The following is a 4,687-nucleotide window of genomic DNA, read 5'->3' on the forward strand; positions in this document are numbered from 1 at the left end:
GGGGGGAGACACGCAACAAGGACGGGAGGAGGCGGGGAGCGGGAGAGGCCAAGTCAGGCCAGGTAGGCGGCAGGAGGAAGAATCCCTGGCCGTGGCGTGGCGGGGGCGCCCACACACTGTAACATTTCACAGCGGGGCCGCCAGCCTCGTGTCGTCATTCTAGTTGGCCTGCGCGGAAAACTTTTTCATACTCGGAGGCGTATCGACGCGAGGTGCGCGGCAAAAGAGAGATGTGCAGAGGGCCTTGGTGGGCTGCAGTGCGCTGCTGCGTCGCGGTGCCCGCAGCCCACGGAGACGCGCCTCGGCTGTGCTGCTCCAGCTGGCCGCTCGGACACGCCTGCGCCGCCGCGCCGGTGACATTTTCTCAAAGAATACGTCCGAGGCGGGGCGGAGCGAGTGGGCGGCCGGGATACGATTTCTTATTCAGCTCGCCTCATAATTACAATACAATTATACGACAGCAGCGCGCCGGCAACGCTGCGAGGAAACGAAAGGAGAGGACTCGCGGTCGCGCGGGTCCAGCGGCTCCAGCAGCTGCAACGGAGCTGCAGCGGCTACCGCTGCTGCTCAAGGGAATGCGTTTGCGTCGGAAGGCGGCTCGAGTTCGGCAGAGTGTAGTCCGCGGAGCGAGCGAAGGGGAAGGCCGAGGTGGGCGAGGAGCGTATAGAGACGCAGGGTGTGTCCGCGACGGTCCGCGAAGACCGCGACCAGCCACTGCGGGCACCCCGTCGTTCTCCGGGAGCTGCAGGGGGATAGTGTGGTCGCAGCGGGTTGGTAGACTTTTTAGGAGGCTAAAGTGGGCCACAGGGGCATAAAAGTCCCAGGTGGTCTCCTACAGTTGACCTGAAGGTTCCTCCAGGAGCCTGTGTGGGTCGCAAGCAGGGCCACTGCACTCCCAGGTGGTCGCCTACAGTTGACGTGGAGGTTCTCCAGGGGGCTGTGTGGGCCGCAGGGGCACTACACCTTTGTGCCGTGCGACCGCAGCTTGTGTGTGCAACGCCCCCCCCCCCCCACTTTGCTAATTTGCCTAATCAGCTGGGCAGCTACAGCGCACCCAGCGACACAGTTAGGCGGTCCGGCGTCGTCATCCTCCTCATCGGAGTTGGTGTGTTGTTCACTTCCGACCGACCCAACGGCTGGCCGCCCACGCACCGGGGCGGGGTGGGTTGTGCACAGCAGGATCGAGTGGGGATGGTGAAAAGGTCCAGGCGAGCCGGTGTAAGGGGCAAGCAAAGGCACTCGCCTACGATCAGACTAGGCTAGTCCTCACTACAGCAGAGTCTGACGAAATGGAGGCGCTCGCTCGTTCTCTCTCGCTCTCCAACACAGGCATACGCACACACCTGGCCATACCCGGCCCGGCCGGGCCCACAGAGCCCACGCACCATTTCGCCAGCTAGAATGGGGCGTGGCGGTGGCGTGGCGGGGTCGGCGAGGTGGCGCAGGACCCAAAGGTGCGGCGCGCGGCACGCCGCGCCCCTGACAAGCGGTCCGATTTCAGGCGCAGATGGCGCGCAGGCAATTCAGCTAAGGAGGGCCAAGATCCAGCAGCAACTCAAACAGACGAAATGTTATGAATAAGCGCCTTGTTTCCAGAGAAAAATTGAACTTGTGCAAACCCGAGTACAACTATATTTGACTCAAGAATTATTTTTTTTCTGGGTGTACTTTATATGGTTTTGCGAAAGAGGCAATAACATAAATCTCTATGGACAGCTCAATTGTTTAAACTATTTGTTTCAAAAATTATTTAATATTTAATTTGACGGGGAAAATGTACGGGATGCACCGTTACACCCGCACACCGTCACCGTGCAGCGGAGAGGGAAGGGATGCAGAAACAAACCGAGCGGCATGGACGATGCAGGCGGACAGAATCCCGCGATACCGCGGCGCGATACAGAGGCGGACTGGAGGCGATGTTCCCCGACATTTTCTCATTTGGGCGCCGAGCCGCGTCCCGTGACGCCGCCGCCTCCGCGCCGCCGGGTCGGCCGACTGGATATCGAAGCGGGTCCAACTCCAACCCACCACCCCGAAGGGCAACGACCTTTCGGCGCGCGAGGTTTGAACTCTGGCGCGCAACAAACGAGGGTCGGGCACAGCGCGCGCGGCCCACACCGAACAGGGCCGGGCGCGCCCAACTTCACCCACACACGCGCGGGCCGGGCCGGCGACGGCGGAAAGTCAAGTAGAGGACTTACGGGGAGAAAGTCGGGGAGGACGATGTCAATCAATTCACGAAAAAAAATTACTTTGTTGAGGGGATCAAGTCTGTTTAATAGGCTAAATTTGATAGCAGGAATCGAGAATTCGATACCCACAACCAGGACCGGGCACTTGTACGAATAGAACAAACTCCAGCTTGGTTCTATTCGTACCATCAAACAAAGTTGATCCTCGCAACAAAGTCATTTTTATCCGTGTTGCTGAAAATGTGCTCATCTCGATTATATATACAATAAGAGCAGCAGCCCCCTAGAAAATTTACATTTTGATCCATGACTAAATTTCGAAACTACATTGAACACTAAGAAAGCAGAGAAGTTTAAATTTATTTTTAAAAAAACAACAAAAAAAACTACATAATTTAGAGGGGTGGCTCTTCCTTTAATCATGAAATGTATGTAAATAGTCGAGCAATTTTAGCAGTGTAGCTGAGACTATTTTACTTTTGTGTTGTTTGTCTTCTTTCATTTGGTTACCATATTGAAAAGTCCATATAATCACTTTTTTTCATTCCTTTTCTGAAAAATTAAATAAATCGCCCTTCGGGCACTAGCTCAGCCTTAAGTATTTGACTTCGGCTAGTAGGTATGTAGTTTACAGAGTTAACTGCTTCAACAATGCTTGGCTGGGGGAGCGAAACCCGATAGTTTACTGGACAAACACCCACTGAGTTGTCAGGACAAACAGGTTCGCTGCTGCAGCCACACCTTTGCTGTAGCAACTAACCCTAGAACGTCACATCTAACTCTTTGACTATGACAAGACTATTAGTTGCGACATAGCGAATTTCACGTTTTAAAGTAGACTCGTGAAGCAGAGCCCTGCAACGAGCGAGCCGGGAGGCTCATGCGACGCCGCGCCTCCTCTCGGGGTAGGCACCGAGCGGCTCAGTTCGTTTCCTAGTGAGCCGAGCGCGGCTCAGTTCACCAGCCACCTACTGAGCCGGCGAAGCTCGTTTGGGGCGACAGAGACAGACGTATCTAGCAGCGGCGAGTGCGAGAGAGACGCGAGAGCTCAGCTGACTCCCGGCGTCACCTCGTGCGGCCGGTAGACCGTCGAGACTCCCAGCTCGGGAGACTTTGCAGAACCTCTACCTACCCAACCTCACACCACGTTTTGGAAACGAGCATCGGCGCTCGCTCGTTACAGGGCTCTGTCGTGAAGACGAGCTCTCTAAACGCATATGTGCACTTTTTAAAAGTCTAGCGGTGGGTCGAGCGATGGTGTGTGCCATAGTGTGCACAAGCGGGTGGTGGGTTTGTAATTTGCGATTTGCGCCATCATGGCGCCATACATGGCGACGATGCAGGCTGTAGGGTTCGCCCGGTCGGATTTTTTTCCGGAAAAATTGGAAAAATTGGATAAATTGAAAGCCTAACAACCTTTACAGTGAAAAACACGCCAAAAATCTCCCTCTGCGCAATGAGGGACGAAGAATTAGATTTGTTTTGGACGTTTTGCGCCATGAAAATGTATGTGTAGGCCCTAATAATTTGACTCTAATATTCGAGCGATCTCTTCAGTTAATGTCGGAATTCGTTTTGTTCTGACGCTCAACGGTGTACTTCCTACAACTACTCCTAAATTTACGACTTTTCTTGAGATTTTCGCGTACTACGTATTCCAAAATACCAACGCAGCATTTTCAGCTGAGTATTGAAATACTTCTTTATCACTCACGTCTTATCCAAAGCTTGTTTCTGTTCAATAACCATTATTTTCCAATTTTTCCGAAAAGAATCAGAAAAAATCCGATTTTTTTCCACCTATTTCATTTTTCCCGGAAAACTATACGAACCGTAGGCTGTATTCAAAAGCGGTTGCCCGACAAAGTTTGCGATGTGCTTAAGGAGACACAGTAATGCCACGAAAAACACAATATACGACCCAAGAGTTGGTTAATTTAATAGGGAAAAAATTTAAAATTAGTAAAAGAAAAAACAAAAGAAACGCAATCAACCACAAAAAGCGAAACTATGTGATTGATAATTGGGTACAAAAAAATAGAATACGCACTTTCTGTGGAATTAAATCGCATGTAGACATGGTGACATACAAAGTAAATATTGAGTGTAATAAAAAATTCTTGTTATAAAAAATTACTTAAACGACTCAATTTCGGTTTTGGAGAAGAGGTGAGCTTAGTCCTTTCCCGAGCAGAAAATGGTTTGTTGCACACCCTTTCTACTTTCTGCAGTGAGGGTGTGGGTCTACAGATGCCTTTTGAGATGTTAGGGCTAGCCAAATATTTTCCAGCAAGTGCTGCACTAAAATGGTTTTTCAGCAGTGTGGGTACCGAGATGCTCTTTAAGGACACTGAAGGTGGAAAAGGTTTTGTTGCAAACGCTGCAAGCAAATGGCTACTCTCCAGTGTGGGTGCGGAGATGCACTTGAAGCCCCCCTGACTGGGAAAATGTTTTGTTGCAAATGATGCAAGCAAATGGCTTCTCTCCAGTGT

The sequence above is a fragment of the Frankliniella occidentalis genome, unplaced genomic scaffold (genome assembly GCF_000697945.3).
Source record: "Frankliniella occidentalis isolate FOCC.00 unplaced genomic scaffold, Focc_3.1 Scaffold300, whole genome shotgun sequence".
Lineage (NCBI taxonomy): Eukaryota > Metazoa > Arthropoda > Insecta > Thysanoptera > Thripidae > Frankliniella > Frankliniella occidentalis.